Genomic DNA, 21701 nt, shown 5'->3' with positions numbered 1-21701 from the left:
TGTTTTATGAATAAACACGATGTTTTGGAAATATTTATCAAAAGAAATTTATACTATGTTGCGAATTACAATTTCGAGATAACCTTCTTTTATTTACGAACTTATGTCTTTGATGCTGAAATTGACAACTTTATAAAAATACATTTTCACTGAAATTATGAAATCTGGGTGTCGGAAAGGTGTAAAATTATTCTTCGGAAAAGAAAAAAACAGTAGTTGAGCTAGATAAGAAATTATACGGGGGCAGGCTCCTATGGAGAATTAACATTACTGGAAACAGGCCCTTTGAAGATTTTTTTCTTTCTCACTAAATAAGTAAACTTGTCAACACAATATTTGAATCATATGGCTACCCTAAATTTGAAATAACTATACCTCTTTTTAAGAAGTCAGATATCTTGACGTATACGTACGCTCCTTGCTCGGTCGTAAATATCGGCCTCTGTCAGCTTGGTATCATCCAGCTCCGACTCATCCACTTCTCCTACTGGGGGGTCAGCAGGGATATGGTTGGGTGAGACATCTACATCCGAACCTGTAGACGCAGTTTTCACACTAAACCGATAGTCCCTGCCCCTACGAGGTCTATATTGGTACTTAAAAAATGGATAAAGGTCACTACGTTGTAGCCGTCCCATTGGAGTGTTTCCGTGGTAACGAACATATTCCTCCTACAAACAAGCATAGAAGTTATGAAGACAGTATTTGGTAGAGTAGCATATTTAACGAACTTCTTACAGATATGCCTTTCACCGTCGTCACTATTTAACTACTCATATATACCGTATTGCGTATTTGTTTTTTTAAATACGACATGTTTCCATTACCATACTCACAGGTGGAATATTTGGTGATTTACATCGATTACACGTGAACATTGGTAAATGTAAGCTTAAAACCATTATCGTAAATATGAATGCGTACTGAAAAATATATGAAAGCCATGTACAATTTACACTTGTGTTAATTAGCATACATCGACATGAAGCTTTCGAGCCAAGGCGTCATTTACAAACAACGTAATTCAATACATTTGAAAAACGATCCGGTTGAGCGAGCATGACTGTCATGTTCTGTGCCTACCTCACTTCTATTAGAAAGTGCTGTCAGTGGTTTGGGAACATTCCCTGGTCTACTATTACTCCTGACCTCTCCTTTATCGTCCCCATCGTTCTGAGGTATTGTTTTTCTCCCCCTTCCTGTCGGCGTCTTCGTCTCATCTTCTGCCGTCGTTTTCTTCGGCTCTGCAGCTGCATTCTGTGATTTGCTAGATGTTTCATTCCCCATGACAGACCACACTTAATGAGGAAGATAATACGTCCTGGGATGAAATATTTTGTCTGGTCATGATCAATGAATACGTCAAAATATGTGTATTTACTGCATGTCAAAAAGAAGTTATACAATCTTTTCATGAGCTGTAGTGATACTTTAATATTCTTTTCAATGTACAAATACATGACAGTTCCCATGTTATGAAAGTTGGTTATAATATAATTCAAATACATGACAGTTCCCATGTTATGAAAGTTGGTTATAATATAATTCAAATACATGACAGTTCCCATGTTATGAAAGTTGGTTATATTATAAATCAAATTCATGACAGTTCCCATGTTATGAAAGTTGGTTATAATATAAAATCACCAGAATAGGCTTTTCAACAGGTGTACTAAGTGTTTTCAAAGAAGTACTGAAAATCATTAATCTTGATAATTATATAGGGATTATGTGGGAAAATAACGAATTATAGTAAAAAATTGTAGGTAACGTCAGTGATGTTTTAGATGATAGTTTGATACATGCTATAATTTGGACGATATATACATATATGACATACCTGGACATAGTTGTTTCTCTCCCCGACAGCCTGATATAACAGTACATTTCAGTATTACACATACAAATGTTTCCTACGTTGTTCACTTCGCCGCTACAAAAAGTGCCTTCTTATAATTAAATCTCTGAACTACTTTACCCAGTAAACACAGGTCCCCATGGCTAGCGTTGCTTTTAATAGACCGTGCATAATACACAAAGTAAACATTATTTCCATAGACTGTTCGTCCGGTTCTGAACAGTCACGGCGATCTTTTATATACATTCAGTTCCTTTCATCGCTTTCAATTCAAGTGTGCCTTCTACGTTATTTAACCGGTCTTTTGAAATCGATATGAAGTGAGCATTCATTTGAAGTATATGGCTTCTATTACGGATAAAGGAATGTGAAAAGGACAAGGGCAATTCGTTTTAAAGTTCCAACACAATGAAATGTATGTAGTGATGTGACGGTAAAGGTGAGCTTGAACGACGCGTTGTATTTGTATCGGCTATTTACAATTATGCATGTGATCACAGTGCCGTACGAAACATTATTCAATACCTGTGTCAATATTGATATACCAAATATTACACGTGTAACATATTTTTACTGACTTGTCTATTTACCTGTGCAGGATTTCTTATCTTTCCTTATGTATGATTCTAATGGTTATAGACTACTATATATTTATATTGGACCATTGAACATACGTATGCTCTATCGGTAATGTCTGAATCTACGCTATCGGAAGAACAACCTCTTTACCAAGTACTATATGTTTGTGTCGACTATTGTCCGTTCATGGCATATCCATTAGAATCTCCTAATGCTCCTGATAGATGGACAATATTAGTGACATAAATATGTCTGATACAGCGATACCATCAATACCTTTTAAACGTCTGTGAATTGGAGGACATCTGCTCCATCAATACATTGCCTCATTTTTAAAGAAGCTCTTACCCTTCAGTGGTACCCGGCTTTGTACATTTCAGCACTTACTCTGAGGTTTATATTACTGATGTTATAAAACTGATTATAAAGTGGGAATAAAAAAAAAAGTTTAAGTATCCTCTAGAGTATATCTCTTAACATTTGAATGTCAATACATGTGTTTATTTGGGCAAATCAATCGCCTGTTGTACTTGAAGTACTTCGAATATTTCCAATATATGTAACTCAATCAAAATAATGTGATTCCATGTCGTTCTGTTTAAGGAGTGCAGACTCGCATATATACAAATTCTTTCTGAAACGCTAACATTGTTTTTACAGGAACAGATTTTTTTTTTAACCCTAAATGAACAATACTTTACAAATAAAGGGAAGTAACTCTTGGTGAAAACAAAACATGAATGTGTCAGTCTTAAAAACAAAGGTAAACCGACGAATTCGTACCTCAATAATACGGTTGCAATCTATCCTAACCCGTATATGGCATCAGTCCGTTTACTTCACATTGATACAGTGAAACGCTCTAGTTTTTTCGCCTGAAGTGGGACAGAATTTCTTAAATATCACTTGGAATGTATTATAGGATGATATTATAAAAAACTCTATTCACATTTCCTCATTCTCTCTTATTAACTGTAACAAAGGGGTAACTGATTGTCATATTTTGTAAGTTATGTTCATATACATTGATATTTGGTTACATATGTAACATATCGACATTTTACCCCTATCTAGATGATATGTATTTCCTGCACGCACATGTCTCATCACAGAAGCGTCAAAAACACGCACGTATCTCATCACAGAAGCGTCAAAAACACGCACGTGTCTCATCACAGAAGCGTCAACAACACGCACGTACAACCGTATATGCTTTTAACCCTTCAATAACAATAAACCAAAACAATTTTAGATGATAGACATCTGTTTAAAGCTGCACAGAATATCCGCTGCTAATCTAACAAGAATTTAACAAATTATATGCATATTACAATGACAATATGAAACGCATTTTAAAACACCGAATTGTCTAAATGAAAATACAAGCGTACCGCTCTCTGCAATATTGAACAAAATCACTATCCAAAGGACCCCGTCATATTTACCTCAAGCATCGCATGAAGGAAATGTGACTGCGATCTTCCAATAGGGATTCAATGTGAACTGGGAAATTACAGGCCCGTCAGTTAAACTAGTACCATTGCAAAGTCTGAAACGAAATGAGTGCTGAATAGCTTTGTAAAAATAGAGAACTGATGTGATTTACTAAGCAATATCTCCGGTAAGACGAGATATTTTTCACGTCTTTAAAATCCTGAGCATCATGTATGACGGAATAATGACCAGAATCCTGTTCAAGATGGATACATCAGTAGAACAATGCCTCAATACAATGTTGTCGATTGGAGAGCAGTGATCAGCTCTTCAGTTTTAGAGTCATGGAAACAGTTTGCTGTACCACACTATTGATGCCCCACAGTTAAGAAACAAACAAACTGTCAGATTAACAAGACGACCTGAAGATCACACCAGTCCACTGTATATGTACACGAACCTTTGCAGCAGCAGTAACACATATGCATGACAAATTGTTACTGATATATGAGCATTGAGGTTCAACTCATGCGTCCTTTCTAGATAATCATAATAATAATTATCGATAGTTTGTGATGCATATGCTAAGTACAATGATTACTTCAAAAGATGTTACTAAGTTAGTTGTGTCTTATGTAATAAGTATAATTTTTTATTTTGTGTCATTCAGGATTGTCTCAAGTAATTGAAAAAAGTTTGTTATCTTGGTTTCAAGTATTAACACACAATTCGTATTGAAACTTCTTTGCAGTTGATGGATTTTATCCTATAAAGTTGTAAAAGGAAGTCAAAGGATAAAGATGTTAAAAGGAAGTCAACAAGTCAGACTGTGCAGGGTTACATCGTGCTCTAGCGCCGACCTGTTTTTGTCGTCTTTAACTTCATACGAGAAAAATGTTCCAAAATAAAACGGAAAAAACACAATTGATCTTGATATCGTTTACATATACCAACACATAATGAATCAGGCGAATTGATCATAATTATGCGGTTTAATAATAATGGTAGCAATATGACATGAAACATGCGATATTTAAGTTAACTCATAACTATTCACATTCAAATGGATTATGGGCGGATTGGTCGAGTGGTAAACCTCCGGCCTTCCACGCAGGCGGCCAGGTTCGATTTTTTTTCTCTTGCCCACACAACTCCAACAACTTAGGTGGAGTATAAATTGGTCTGGGATTGATGTTGCGGTATCTGTGCTGTAGCATTCAAGTGAGGTGACACTATAAATGATGTCCCTGGAAGCACGGTCCCACTACAAACAGAACACAGTACATCTCCAGCACACACGCAGATATACACACATAATGAGATATTAGCCAGGTGGCATAAGACTAGTACATTTTGTAGTAAGCGTCTGATAAGACAGCTTCTACGAATTCCTCAATGATTGTATTGATAAATGTATAATTGTATATCTATGTATTATAAAGCATTTTAGAGTGGATTATGTTAGCTAGGTGGGGCGCTATATCACATGCTGTATATTATCCTTATTATTATATGTATTTGGAAGGAAGGAAATAAAATTAAGTGACAACATAAAATCTAAGATTTCCACAAATGAGCCATGGCCTAAAAATGCCAATAATTACTCGGTAATTTCTATCTTTAAATCGGTAAAACAAATACTTAAAAATAAGCAGCAGCATTCATCCGAATTTTCATTGTGAACGTAAATTAAATGTTCTGAAATCTGAAAACGTTTCAGTAAGGTAACATGTTTTATAGTTTCTCCAGCTACTCACCAATTTACATCAGCAGAATATCAAATCATAAGCCAGCGCGGGAAACAAAGTACTGCATTCGACAGTTTATGTGTCAAGTATTTAATTAAAGTCGCTTCAACAGCTATGTTAGACGGCAAAAAGATCCAGCCCTCCTTTCTTCTTTGTCCAGTTCATTTTATAGACGTACGTTATGATCACGTCTTTACGGGTTATCTAAACTGATATAAGACTTAACCGGAAGAGATGTATTTTTGTGGGAATTGAAAAAAAACAGTTCGATGTTTTATGCAGTCGATAATATTCAATGGACGATATAAATATATATATTTATATGCATACATAGTGTACATTTAAGATGATTGATACTTATGTTAAAACTTCATAGTATATTTTCTACGTTTAGGTTTACAATTGAACACTGTACAAGTTCCTGAGGTATACTTTTATTTCAGCATGTTGAGTATTGGGAAGTGTATACAATATGTATATCTCAATGGTCGTTCACAATGGAGTGATGATATTAATGCTACTATACTTGAAACTGATACATGTACAAAGATATTCTTTAACCACCATTAATTGTAACTGTACAAAAACTGTAAAAATGGTATACAGCCAGGGATTGAATTTTGACTTGACAGTATTTCTAGTAGCCTAAGGTTTACTAACACTATGAAAGCATCTCCTGTTTATAGATGTCAAAGTTGATTTTACAGAACAACTTGTTTACTTGTTTATCATTCATACCTAGCATACTTTTCATTGATACATTTACAATGACTTTCATCAGTTTGTTTCTAGAGTTAATCATTTGCTCTTTTGATAACAAATCAATTGAAAATCGATAAAAAATGCTTAAAAAGTGGAATATTAATAAACTTTAAGCGTGACTCGTTACGCAGTCCATTTTTTTTAAATACCCTTTTCATTGCGACTTTTTTTTTTTAATTTTATCGAACAAATATTAAAACAAAACTGAGCCGGTATCCGAACAATGTCCTAAACTTTTGTAATTACAATAATTACAATAAGTTTATATAATAATACTAATTATTTTGTGAATGACCCTAGCGACTAAACAACGACTGTTCTGAGTACATCTTGACTAAATTAGATGAACAGACCACATGGGCTTTGTGAACAATGTTTACTTGCCGAAATATACGCAATTTAAATTCCAATTTAATCCGCCTTGCTACTTCCAGTCGCCATTTTGTAAACAGGACCTAATCTCGAGCTGATGCGCGTTTGAAAGAGTTAAAGTATTGCAAAGCTTCTAAACGATCGTGCCCAGAACATACTCTCTAAGGATGATGTTTTTGATAAATTCACTGTCAATTATTTACTATATTTCTTTCCTGTATCACTTTCATAAAAGAAACTTTATTTTTTCCCCTCCAAACTTTTTTCTTTCAAATGTTAAAACACATTTTTTTGGAAAAAATGTTCTAGTTTCCAGATTATGAGCAAACGTCGTCTGCTTCGCAAACATTCAAGAAATAATATTTACAATGTATTAATATTGTTTATATTATATAAGGGGAAAATTGAGGAAAATGGTGAAAATACATGATTTTTAAAGAAAATTATCAGGGGGGTGGGGTTCCTGAAGGCCAAAAAAAACTGGATCCGCCACTGAACAGTATACCTTAACTTGTGTCCTTCATCGTGCCGAAGATTATACATAGGCGCATTCGAGGAAAAGTTCGTGATTAAAAGCTTGTGTGTGTATTTTTTTATCTTAAAACTATCGGATAAAAGCATAGTGGCATGTTACATCAAAATACAAGAAACAAGAATCATTATTTTACGTTGAATGTATGTCATAGTTAAAATAAGCTCTCGGGAGCTTGTATTTCGACAAACATACATGTATACAGGTACATATATATATATATAAATGGTAAAACATTGTAACAGTGTAAAGGCAATCACCAAATTTTATCACAAGATACCTACGCTGGAAGGATTAAGATAAAGAGGCTAAATAATCATGCTGTACAAAATTTGGCACTAAAACAACTTACTTAAAAACCAGTCCAGAGGTATGGGCGGCCGTTTTAGGATAAAATACATAATCTACTTAAGTGCAAAAACTTTTGCACTTAAGTGCAAAAAACCAAAATGACCATTATGTACTTTTTAAACTTAAGTGTAAAAGATTTCCACTACAAGCCTTGTAATAATAATAATAATAATGGGAGGTTCTTATATACCGCTTTATCACAATCTAGTTCGTACGTCGGCTCAAAGCGGTTCACAAATTCTTATCCGTGGTTATAGGGCCTTTACAACCAGCCAATACATTTCTCAACTCCCTGAGGAGCATACAGCCGGAGCTGCCATTTCGGCGCTAACAGCTAGCATTCAACAATTCTAGCTCTAGGGGTAAATACATTACAATGCATGTATATGTGTACAGCTTTACAGAGTTTATGTCATACTGTCAACTAATGTAGGTTTAATCTCATGAAAAAAAAAACAATTCATAAAAAAAACCCACCAATTTTCCCTAATATACCGTATGCATAATATATGGGGTTAATAATTTGTTTTCCATGGATTGCACCTGATTAATCTTTTCTTTATTTCTACACAGAAAGGTATTATTCAAATTTCAATGAACGTGTTCAATATAAAAGTATGATACACAAGATTTACAAAAATAAATGACCAATTATAACATGCAACGTATGTACTGTAGTGAACAATGCTAATGATGTCTTAATCAATAGTCAATTAGTCTCACTGCCTTGATGTGTAAAACATCTACAATAAGATATCCTTCTGTTACCTTTTGTAGCACAATAATCAAAGTACTTGTGCCAAGGAATTTATATAATTTGCCTTGTTGAATTAGTTTGTCTATATGCTAATACTTAATTTACAATATGACCATGAGGTATTGCTTTGTTGCATCCTGTCCTTACATAATATGGAATAAACCACCGAGCTAATAATTGAAGCTCTATATAAATCAGGAGAAGCAATCCAACCTGTATCAAACCATCCTTTTTGTCCTAGAGGAAAGAAACCTCATTTATTTAGTAACTTAGTTATATAAACAACTTAAAGTATTACAAAGCTGTATAATATAATTGATATGCGATGCATGCAAATATGAGCATTCTCTTTCCTCACTCTCAAACCATGAGATGTACACGAAATTGACAAATTCTGTATGTTATGATTACCACATGTATTTGAATGAGATGGTAACGCTAATTAAGTTTGTTCCTAATTATTTTTAATTATCTTTTTTTTTTTTATCAAATCCAACTTTTATATACTGTACTTATTTTACAATGGAGGATACTGGTGGGGACCCTATGGTAGACTACATGTATGACAACGGCTAGCAGGGGATGTATCGGCGGTTTGCCATGGGGTCATGATCGGTATCTTCTACACTAAAGCATACAGATGTTGTTCCCTCAAAAGGCATAATATACGTGTACATTATAACTTTAATAATACTTTTATCAATGTTGAATATAACTTATTCACGGAATTACTGTTAGCAAGCAGTAAGGCATGCTTTGCAATACCCTTTCTATTTTTACTCCAATCGCAATTCAAAAATATAAATTTCGCTCTTATCTTAATTTTACTCCTCATTATATTTATGGATATAGAGACACACCCAGGCCCAAATGAGAATGAACTGTCAATATTTCATTTAAATTCACGAAGTTTTAGGAATAAGATTGGGTATGTAGAAGATATTGCTAATAAATTTACCCTTATATTTGTAACTGAATCTCACCTAGACATGACAGTTTCGACTGTTGATATAGCACTATCTGGTTACATTTGTATACCAAACCCTATAGAAAAGACAGAAATTCATATAGAGGTGGTATTTTAGTTTATGCATCAGATTGTTTAAAATGTAATCGTAGAGAAGATCTAGAATTAGAAATATTGAGAGTATATGGATACAGGTAGATTTACCGGGACGAAAAATACTTTTATGTACATTATATAGAACGGAAGGCGCTATCCGTCCATTTTGGAACAATTTAAAATATTCTATAGAGAAAGCACTCAAATTTACGCCGCATGTGATAATAGTAGGAGATATAAATGTAGATATGATATTACTACCAGATCAGCATGTATTGCACCAGATTATGATGGAATATGACCTGACAAATGTCATAACAGAACCCACACGTTTTGGAACCACTATAATAGACTACTCGACCCTATCATTAAAGGTGAGAATGTTAAATGTATTGATTCCTTTGTAATAAACGTTGATAGAAGTATAAGTGATCATAATGCATGTTCAGTAGTAGTTATTGAAAGCTCTTATACAAACCCAAAATCATTTAAACGAGAAACATGGCTTTATAAACATGCAAACTATAATGAACTTAATTTGAAAATTAATAACTATGATTGGGAAAATTTATTTCATAACTCTACCACGATTAATAATGCATGTGAACAATTTACAACTACTTTATTATCAATGTCAAAAGCATGCATTCCAACCAAACTTGTGACTATAAGATCAAATGACAAGCCATGGATGTCATCAGAATTACGCAGGGAAATAAGAATTAGAGATAAATTTCATAAAAGATTTAAGAAGTATAAAAACCCTGATGTATTAGCAGAACTAACACGTCAACGAAATGAAGTTAATAACATGAAAAAATATGCAAGGGAAACATTCTATGAACATGTTAATGATATAATTGACACTTATAATAATACCGATCCAAAGTCATATTGGAGACACATGCGACGTTTAATTAAACATTCTGGCCAATCACAGACTATTCCTCCATTGATAAACACTACTTATCTACAAACTGCTGCTGATTATAATGAAAAAGCAGATATTCTTAACAAATATTTTTGTTCAATATTAGATATAGATGATACTGAAACACATATACCAATATTTGAATCCAGAACCGGTGCTGTACTGGAATCAATTATCCTCACAAATGAAAATGTTAGTGATATATTAAAAACTCTCAAGCTAGGAAAAGCGTCCGGGCATGACAAATTAAGTCATACTCTACTGAAAAATACTGCCATTTCCATTGCCAGGCCTTTAACTTTATTATTCAACATGTCATTGAGCATATCAATTTTTCCAGAATACTGGAAACAAGCTATTGTTTTACCATTTTTCAAAAAAGGTGATCGACATTTAGTGTCAAACTATAGACCAATATCGCTATTATCATGTGTCAGTAAAACTTTTGAGAGAGTTGTTTTTAAATATGTCCATAACCACTTTGTAGATAACTCACTATTTTACACTTTCAATTCAGGTTTTATGCCAAATCATTTCACAGTTCATCAACTCATTGAAATATATCATACTATCTGCCATTCACTTGAAAGCGTATGGGATTAAGGGGAAATTACTAGAATGGATAACAATTTATATAACAAATAGACAACAAAAAGTACTTCTTGATAAGAACTATTCTACTACAGGAAATTAAAGAGCTGGTGTCCCTCAAGGTAGCGTATTGGGCCCCTTGTTGTTTTTAATATATATCAATGATATTGCTGATAATACACTTAGTATATCTAGGCTATTCGCTGATGACACAAAAAAAACACAAGTTCTGCTAATAACAAAATCTAGAAATATTTCAGATATTAGCTTACAATTTGGAAACTCCCTATTGACATTCACACAAAAACACAGACATTTAGGAGTTACTTTTAGTGCAGATGCAAAATGGTCCAAACACATATATGAAATATACAATTCTTGCATGAAAAAAGCATCTGTACTAAGAAAACTAAAATATCTTTTAAACAGAAAAAACTCTTTTGAAATTATATAAAGTATTTATATTTTACCTGTACTAGAGTATGCCAGTGAAGTTTGGGATGGATGCTCACTTGCAAATGCACCATCTAGAAAAGGTACAGTTGGAAGCAGCTAGGGTCATAACAGGTTTACCATCATTTGCCAGAATAAAAACACTATATTTAGAAACCAATTTAGAACCTTTATCAATAAGAAGGGAACGCAAGAAATTAATATTATTCTACAAAATGCACAATAATCTAACTCCATCGTGCCTTAATGACTTACTTCCTATACAAATAGGGGAACAAAGACAATACAGACTTAGAAACAGAAACAACTACACCACTCCTCTATACAGACTGTCGTTAACAAAATCATCCTTCATCCCATCAACTATACGACTGTGGAATGATTTGAGTGACACTATGCGTGACAAACCAACAATTAATAGTTTTAAGTCATCCATAATTAATAGAAACAATTTGAACATGCTGCCAGTCTACATTGAATACGGAAACAAAAAACTTAATATTTTCCATACAAGATTAAGACATGCCTGTAGTTCTTTAAGATATGATCTGTTTAGGGTAAACATTATAGAAAGTCCGTCTTGTACGTGTGGAAGTCAACATGAAAATTCATTTCATTATTTTTTTCGAGTGTAATCTATATGAAAGAGAAAGGCGATTGTGATTACTCTCTCTTTCAAGATCGAGAGTGAGATAGGATCTTAAAATGATGACTATTTAATGTTTTGAGTTTTGACGGAAACCCAGTATTTCTCCTGTCCGTGTTTAGCGTAGATTGAAATAAGACGTAATCAATTACACCAACGACGATGGACATGGCAAGAAATCTCTCCATTTTCTGTAACAAAAACGTGCATTGTCAATAAAATTATTTGTTTATAAATATTTAAATACGGTTTTTAACAGATTTCATAACATTTTCAATTTCAAAGACGGAATATATTTGACAGAATTGTTAGTTTTTTGGTTACATTGAAAGTTAACTTAAGCCAGAGGTATGACTTATATTAATAATCGATTTAGCGACATATTTTTTTATCTAATGTGGATATGGGAAAAAGAAATTTGTTTGAACATATCCTCTTTTTTTTTATAATTTCCTTTCGATTTTTCAAAGAGCACTACCATACCTAATACCAAACTGAAGGAACGACTTCGTTCCTTTATCATGAAATATTTCTGTTGAAAGTAAGGCAAACAGTAATATAATATTCTTGTATATAATTGTTACATGTAATTAAAAGCCGAAGTGAAATATACTGAGAAGAATTTTGCGAGAACAAAAATAGGAACAAAAGAAAAACTACAAAGACTCTGTTGAAACAGTACTATGAGAATAATACCGGGTTGTTCAGATAAAACACATTAAATTGCACAATGGCATACAGCGCAGTGTTTTTACCCGAACGGAGACCTGGAAACGCTCTTACACGGCATATCTTCGTTTATATTTTCTCCAAAAATATGCCTGCATACATAAACAAACAGCTGAGCACACAACCGTATGTATGATAACACCTGGTCACGACTCTACAACGGGTCGTCACACGGCATTATCCATCATCACAGTGTCCCTGTTATGTCTCTCTGTATCTGACAATCTCTCCACTTGAAATGGTTTAGAATTGTAACAGTTTTGATATCTTCCTTTCTGCACTTTAAACGGCTCGTTGACCTTCATCATGACATATATAAACACCACGTACACAAATTTGATCAAGGTTACAGCGATAACATATATGCAAGTCAAAATATGTGCTGTTGCATAATCGCAGAACAGAGCACACATCATGACCACCTCGAATGCCTCTTTGTGCTATAATATACGCATATATATGTGTGATCTGGTACGCTCAAATCAATAATGTTTAGAAAAAAGGAAAGCTCGTATCAAATTAGGTGCATTGTATACGTACATGTATTTAAATTACAGTCAATATATTTGACATTTTATTGAATTTTGAATGTAAAACAAAAGCAACGACAGAGCAACTATACAATCTTCAATGCCTTGACGTAAAGTACTCATAGTAAATACTGCATATATACTGAGAAAGCAATATGATGTCAGCTGTTCAGAAATTGGTGCGCTACCATATTTCAGCGATCATTTATCCGTCGAAAGAGTATCTCGCAAATGTGCTAGTTCTAATTCGCCGCAATCTAACAAACAATGGGCATCTGCGTCCTCAAAGGTACCCTTGCAATGAGCGCATTATAGTTCGCAATCAGGTGGAGTAATCCACATTTTGGAAACAGTTTTGCAAGTTCCAATAAATGAAGGATGACATTTTGAAAAGTACCAGATCACTGAACGTTTCATTTCAGGATGAAGATTTTTTAATCTCCAAAGATAAGGCGAATAATCTAAACGAGTTGTCCAGTCATCTGATTCTTTACAAAGAAGAACTTTTTCACTAGGTGTTTCCAACGTAACTTTGGAGGAAAATTACCAGACTTAAAGAATTCTTTTAAAATATCATGAAAATTGTCAATTGCATCAACAATAAAACCCTTTTAAGCTTTTATTTACATCAAGGTGTTTTGATACAATCGTAATAAAAACAGTTGTTTTAATGTACAATTAGTTTTGGTTCTACACAATGCCGATAAAAAAACAAGCTCACAATGATCTACATATATATGAAGCAATAATAAACCAAGCATACCTAATGCGATGTCAGATCTGGTCCTCAGTGGGAAATTTTGTGATCGACCTTTAGTGTCAAACTATAGACCAATATCGCTATTATCATGTGTCAGTAAAATATTTGAAAGAGTTGTTTTTAAATATGTCCATAACCACTGGTCCTTGTGTTTAGAAAATGCAAGAAGACATATATCGTCTGTCTGTGTTGACAAGTAATGCTAATATCACAAATATTTAAGAAAAAAACCGTCATTGCACTTTTGAATCGTCCAAGAAACATGTAAACACCTTTCTGCCATGTTCATCACTGGCATACTAAATGGCTTCATGCACAATAAATGAAGTCATAGTACTACTTACTTGTTTTTGGAATCCATTTCCATTTTGTAATGGATTCACACAAAACAAGTTCTGAATAATCTAATTTTGTCGGTAACAGTTTTCTAAGACTGATAGAATCGAGATTGCTATAAAGCTGGCTCCTTTCTATGAAGAAGACGTTAACAACAACTTTTAATTTCCTCTACCGTACAAACTATCGTAGCTGAATCTTCCAGTGGACCATTAACTTGCAGAAAGTATGAAACTGCAGAGTTTACAAAAGAGGTAAAATCACTGTCAAAACCACTGCCTTCTGAGTGAGAGTAACTTTCAGCAAGGACTTCCCCAAGCGCAACGCCAAATCCGACTAAATTCACAGTCAAATGACCAAACACCATTTCAGCTCTGGCATAAACAGTGGACACTCTGTTAGACCGGACTTTAATAAAGGACCAAAATGAATTTAAATTTAAATCTGCTGCATCCTCAATATCTGAGTTCAGATTCAAAAGATGATCCTCTGATAATTGGCGGTGCTTACGACGAAACTCACGTTTTGCGTCCTTATACATCCGAAACGAAGGAAAAGGAGAATCGGGACCTCGATGCCAACCTTCGTCATCCCAAATAACCTTAACCTCCACATTTCTTTTGTAGCTCTTTTAGTTTACCCTTCCACTAAGGCTTTAGAATTTACGGAACTTCCGCTTTTGGAGGGAAGCTAAAGAGACGTCATGTAAGCATTCGATCAAGCGATCATTAAAAATGTCAATGTCGGAGAATGATTTTAACTCGAGAGAGTTGAGGTTTGACTTCAAAATAAAACGAAGAAGGTATTCGTTATAAAGTGCTGTACCTGCAGAGGCGGAGCCATCAGGTGGAATCCATTTAAAAGTGATGCGTTCCATCTGAGGACTGTCAATTTGGGACAAGGAAGTAAAAGAGATATCGCAGAAGATAGGTCTATGATTTGAGACGTCTAAGTAAGCCTGACCGCCAACATGACAGTTCGAGATAAGATCAAGTTTGGAAGAGTCAACAATCACATGATCAATAATCGGGTGCACGTAAGTATGCAACGGACCGGAACAGATGAACGATGTAGTTAAACCACACAACTGGTGACGATCCAGGCACCGTTGAAGGCGAGCACCGCTGTTGGTTTGATAGTCTGGTAGGCGAGGACCACTAAGGCAAACGTTGAAAAGTCTCTCATGATAATGACCGATCATTGAAGAGAAAAAGACTCGCATCGAACGTCTATCTTGTCGATGTACTGGTTAAAAGCTTTAGAACCATAGCTCGTATTGGGTAGATATATAATATGCCACAAACCGGAATTAGAAACAAGCTTTAGGATTGTGATGTGGTAATCGTCTGAATCAACAACAGTTATGCGGTTCGACACAGTTCTTTTCCATAGAAGGGTTACATCTCCTATTCGCGTTCTGCGGTCAGATAAGGCATGTGTTGAAAAATCACAAATGGCAAAATAGTCGTAACCAGAATGAATACTTTAAAATATGTAAACATTTTCCTTAAATAGCTTGTGCTCTAAAATTCCGCAAATGTCAACGTTTTCTGCCTGTAACGCATCGTGTAGGTACGAGGCTTACGACATGATGCCGGTCACAGATGCACAAGGCATAGATGCACAAATAAAAAAAAAGGAGACCGCTACTGGCTATCATCGATGTTTGCTTTATTGTTGGCACCATAATACTGGTTTTATGAGCACTACTTTCGAACACGAATCCCGTTAGACCAGAAATTATCCTCTATCGTTTTCTTGACATCTGTGGAGAGAATGTTAACACACCCGGAGACAAATTCAGAGTTTCGGCTCTTCAGAATACGCATAAATGTTGCCCTAATACCTCTTTTCTCAAGATAAGATCGAATGTTATCAACGGTACTGGAAGAGAATATACCACTCAGAAAAATACGCGTTGTCTTTCTCCTTGTGACGGCAACAAATCCGCCTCTGACACCGTCGTTCTGTGAACACATTGATCAGAGTGGTGCAGTGGTTGAACACACAACCCAGACTGGCTGTCTGCATAACGAGTTTAATTTGAGACTACTTCGACTGCATTACTTTTACCACCAGAGGTTACGCTGAGGTTGTGATTCAACGGATGGCTAGATGCAGATGATACAGATGATATGGGAGGGCTATCTGATTTACACGTCCGTGCATAGGTGTGTTTTGACGAAAGCGGAACAACAGGAGAAAGCTTGATAGCGATGGATGATGAGGAACCGGGTGAAGAAATAGAAAACTTTTCTGCAGGAGAAGGAGCTTGAGATGAAGACGAGCGAACTGAGAGTTGAGGCATCGAAGTCAAAGAAATCGTATTTTGAAGCAGATATTTCATATCAAACAGCTCTTCATCCATTTCCTGGCCAAGGCAACGGATAGTGGATTCCGTTTAATATCGAGTTTCCGCAGAAATATTAACTAGGAATTTCTCATTTTCGCGTAGGCGAGAACTTACAGTCGTCTGTTACAGTTGACTGTAAGGAGATTTTAGACTTGAATTTCTCCAGAGACGCCGTTTTAGAAGACAACAAATGCACACGATCGGCAAAGTTTTTCGGTGGAGAGCAATGTGAAATCTCAATTGCAAACTGTCTGTCTATAATTTCACAGGAGAGTTGCAATTCTTGCTTAATATCAGCAATGTATGTTTTGAGTTTGGAGTTATCCTCTTTAATCATTCTCACAGAGTCTTTTCTTTCATGAATGCTTTTCATAGTATTCGCAATTTCAAGCAATACAGACTCCAGCTCAAGTGAGGAAGAGTGAGCGACATTACTTTGTTCAAGCTGGCAAAGATTCTTCCCTTTCTGTGAAAGCATATCATTGAGATCAACATACGTATCCCCAGCTAAAAGCTATTGAAGTTGGAAATAGTCGCGTGCATATGTACTCTCCGCGGAACTTTTCGAGGTTGATTTCCTCGGAGCAAGTCTCCCAATGGTACAACTGTCAAGCTTGCTGGCCTGGTCGAATAATACCGAACGGTACCATTGTAACTTTGAATCGGAAAGTTTAGCCACATATACATTCTTTGGAAGGAGACTTAACACAGAAAAGTCAATTTCGACGTTCCTTGAAGCTTTAGGGACAGGCGAGAGCTCAGTGAATGTCGCATCCATTGATCCAAAAGAGTCACTGTTGAACGACATCTGACTAGAGTCCATGATAGCAAGCGAAACAGGAGAGTGCAGTCGCTATAAATAAAGCGTACATACGTACTCCAAGTCCACCCGTATGGAGCCTTCGTGGTCAACACTCGGTAGAGCGTGACGCCGAAACGGCCAGCCCTGGTGAGCTATTCACGGTTCTTGCACATATGCATTTACCTATGATCAAATGTCAATAAGTTCAGTAATTCAACAGGAAACACTTTTTAGAGTGTACGTATACCAATCTTCATCTCCAGAAAACGTCTATGAAACACACAGACTGTCCAAGTATTTACAAAGCGTTAAGTGAGCGAACTATCTACTGACGCCATCTTTACCACCTTTTCAATTTCAACATAATTGGAACATGCAGCTGTTGAATGTGTGTCAAGTATCCAGGAGACATCTCCTGTTGATTTGTGTTGATGAGAGAATAGTGTTTTACGGATGAAATGCTTCGAAATACCTTTGCCTCCGCCATCAATGCAAAAAGCATATCCGCGGTGACTAGGTCAGCCATTTTGTTTGCAAACGTAGAAGTTGTAGTGCGTAGGAATATGACCCGATTCCCACGGTGATAAGAATTATTTGCATGTTTATTTTACTTGTGCTAAATCGTTTTAATTGAAAGACAATATTGCACGGAAAAAAACTGTATTATAAAAACAGAACGATATCATGAAGACGGTTGTGTTTCGACTCCAACATCGGACGTGAAAAATGAATTGGGTCACATGACCGACTTACAAGGTTCCTCTGAGGCTCTTTCCACTTTGACAAACACACTCATTATTTTTGAGAAGAAACAAAGTTCATAATATACACATTATGCTTATTCATAATATTTATATTATCAACAAATTTAAAACCGTCTGGCTCATTATATCGCCGATGAGTCCTAGCACGGAACAGCTGAATGATGCAGTGTAGATATTGTTTTTTTGCAAACTTTATCTTTTTCGAATTTCGATAGGTGTAATCAAATAAATGTATCTTACGTTCATCATTAATACCCTCGCGATTCTATCTTAGCCATTAATAGAGATATTATAAGCAGGAAAACATGTTTAAGGTCTCCATTGTTTACATGCTAAAGACTTCTTCAAGGGCTATGGGCGAGCAGCACACACGTGCTCGCCAGCAAAGTAGATCTACCAGCTTCTGACAACATAGCACATTCCTTCATGAGTCCAAAACGTAAGGATTTAACTGACGTAAAATAACCTGATACATGGTTTACTTTTTCAAGTTCGGTCGGGATATTGAAGACCATTTAGGCAGTCGGTTCAGGACTCAACACAGGATATTTTGAAAACATTTTATCTTCGTAACACGGCTGAGTTCTCTGAAATAAATAAAAATATCGGATACCCCATATTTTTTTCAGATTGGCCTTTTTCTTACAGAGAACCAGCCTTCCAAGTTCACTTTTTCAATCGCTGAGAAAGATAAGACAACACAACAGAACAACACAGTTGCACTGTCCCCGGTGCAATTCTATTGGAAAGTTGGTTATGTCCGCTGTTTGAAATATTGCGCATTAATGCTTTTAAATACCAACAAAATAATGACATACACTCAGTTGTGGGATCGCACAACGGTACACGATGTGCGATGTGCGCACGATGTGTGCACGGTGTGTGAACGATAAAAATCTGGACGATCATTGCTTAGTTTAAACTTTCTTTTATTTCAGTTCAAGCATGTTATTACAATGAATAGAGAAGACAAAGGGAAATAGGAACAAGTGTCACAGACACTTATGTAAACCTACCACCAAGTATACTAAACAACAACTATTATATTCAGTACGTGATAACACCATTCATACACACAACACACGCATATATATATATACCAATAATTAATGGAAATAACAAGAGTTTAAACTTCCTTAGAGTAAGGTGGTTGGGGTAAGATATATATTGTACAAGTTTACATGTTATATTTTTCAGTTATAGAAAATCTGCCAGTTTAAAGTATATAATTCTGTAAAGCTAGAAATATTAACTTATTTTCAGCCAATGAAAACATATCATCTCCAAATAATAATACCTCCAAAGTAATATTATGGGGCAAACATTGTAGGTAGCGTCTTCTTATTTGATCGTACCTGTTACATTCCAATAAAAAATGTGTATTGTCTTCGACTTCACCACACATGCCTAATGGAGATGGAGCAATATTTTTAGCAAATAAATAACCATTTAAGGAGCTACACTCCATTCGTAGTCGTGCGTGATATATTTGGCCCTTGCGGGTTCCAACGTTGTAATAGATAGGCGTTTTCTTAGTATGTTGCTTGTCAAGATAAGATTGTAGACGGATTTGATCGTACATTTTGTGGAAGACTATTCCATTGGTCTATAACAGAAGATAAAAGTGACTGCTTAAAAAAGGCAGTTTTGCTCAATATTGGAGTAATAAAGGTATGGTCGGAGTTTCTGGTATCATATCGATGCCCTTCCGATACAGTACTTGGGATAAGGCTATATATATATTCAGGTGTATATTGATAGAACATTTTATGGAACTGGATAATTTTATGATTTTGCCTCCGATCGAATTAACTGACCCAAGCTGATTTATTGAAAAGTTTGTCAATGCTTACTAATTTAGTTGCACCTGTTACAATTCGAGCGGCTTAAATATTGAGGTTTTCAAGTTTCTTTCCCAACTCATTCGGTATGTTCCCCCACACTATATATCCATACTCATGTAGGGGTCTTATAAATGAAAAATATATTGATTGTAAAGTATTTCTATCAAACTGGAATTCTTAAGTTCGCATGAGGTTAAGTTTAGATGACGTTTTAGAGATGATGTAATTGACATGATCTGATCAACTACCATTTGAGGAGAAAAAGACTCCGAGGTGCTGGTGGAAAGATACGTTATTGATAGGAACTTAGTTCATATGTAAGAGAGGGTGATTAGGAGGATTTCTTTTCGTACTTATGAGGATAGTTTCGGATTTATTTGGGTTAAAATCTACAAGCCACTTGCGTGACAATGCATTTATTTTTTCCATGTCCGATTCTAGAATTTCATGTGTCGTAATTGGATTGTCTAATACCATATACAGTGAAGTATCGTCGGCAAACAGTTTTATTTTGGACTTTAAAGCATACACAATATCATAAATGTACACCAAGAAGAGCAGAGGTCCAAGGATAGAGCCTTTGGGTACCCCGGCAGTAATTGCTTGCGCACATTTGTGCCGACGATGGACGAACGTTGTGCGACACCCTGGTTGGTGTAAATTCAGAAATGGCTTAAAAATATTTACGGATTCGTGATTAAACACATAAACTTGATTTTTTAAGTATATTTTCATATTCTAGCTACATATTTAAGCTCATCTTCCTAGTTATACTTTCTCTAATTTAGAAATGATGTTTAACTTTTTTTCTTTTTTATTAAGTTACCTGAATTGACACATGTACAATTACAACAATATGGACATGGTCCCATATTTAGGTAAACAAAGCCACTTTGTATGAGAACCTTGACCGCGGTTTTCCTCCCCCGGCGCACTTACGTAATTCGTCGAGGTGTAAAAATCCAAGTGAGGGGGAGCTATAGACCATACCAATTGCAACTAACAAATAAAACTAAACGCCCAGTTGTGTTTTCATATCGGTCATACGGTATTATGTATCGGCTCTTTGTTTCAGGCGCAGGCCAGGTAAAACTCCGGTCACTCATCAAAATAGTACTTACCTGTTCTGTTACCTTGGAGCCAAAGCCATTTTTGACAAGTGTAACGGTCACTGTATAATGCTTAACACGCATTGTGAAACTGTGCATTATCTTAATTGTTGTTATGAAAATTACAGTATACATTATTGCAAAGGAGCCGTCCGTATGTTTTTCATTCCGTAATATTTATCAACAAATTGTATCAAATCGCACAGTTGTGCGGAGAGAAGCGCACCACGGGGGTGAACGATTGTTAATCGCACAGTTGTGCGGACGCTATTGTTGGTGCGTTGTGCGGTCACACAACTGTACATGTATATATTTGGCACCCGTAATAATAAGGTTTAAATAACCTTTTGTTCACTCACATGTAAACATAGTTATACAAACTACCCAGTATCCATAT

The 21701-nt window shown here is 35.4% G+C and overlaps 1 protein-coding gene and 1 long non-coding RNA gene across 2 annotated transcripts in view; both read right to left on the bottom strand.

Moving 5' to 3' along the window:
- Positions 1-516, bottom strand: part of LOC110460069 (hillarin-like) — a 9087-nt gene extending 8571 nt beyond the window's left edge. Inside the window, exon 1 of the mRNA XM_021512778.1 lies at positions 414-516. The gene's annotated coding sequence lies outside the window, so the exon portion shown is untranslated. The remainder of the gene's footprint in view (positions 1-413) is intronic.
- A 6-nt stretch (positions 517-522) lies between these two features.
- On the bottom strand, positions 523-1983 carry LOC110460070. The gene is made up of 3 exons (XR_002463967.1): positions 1841-1983; positions 1084-1298; positions 523-671 (listed from the first exon to the last, which is right to left on the bottom strand). It is a non-coding gene; the product is annotated as an uncharacterized LOC110460070 (long non-coding RNA).
- Between the last annotated feature and the right edge of the window lie 19718 nt (positions 1984-21701).

Source organism: Mizuhopecten yessoensis, unplaced genomic scaffold (genome assembly GCF_002113885.1).
Source record: "Mizuhopecten yessoensis strain PY_sf001 unplaced genomic scaffold, ASM211388v2 scaffold10315, whole genome shotgun sequence".
NCBI lineage: Eukaryota > Metazoa > Mollusca > Bivalvia > Pectinida > Pectinidae > Mizuhopecten > Mizuhopecten yessoensis.
The sequence above is the reverse complement of the archived record's forward strand: the minus strand, read 5'-3'. Positions and strand labels throughout refer to the sequence as shown.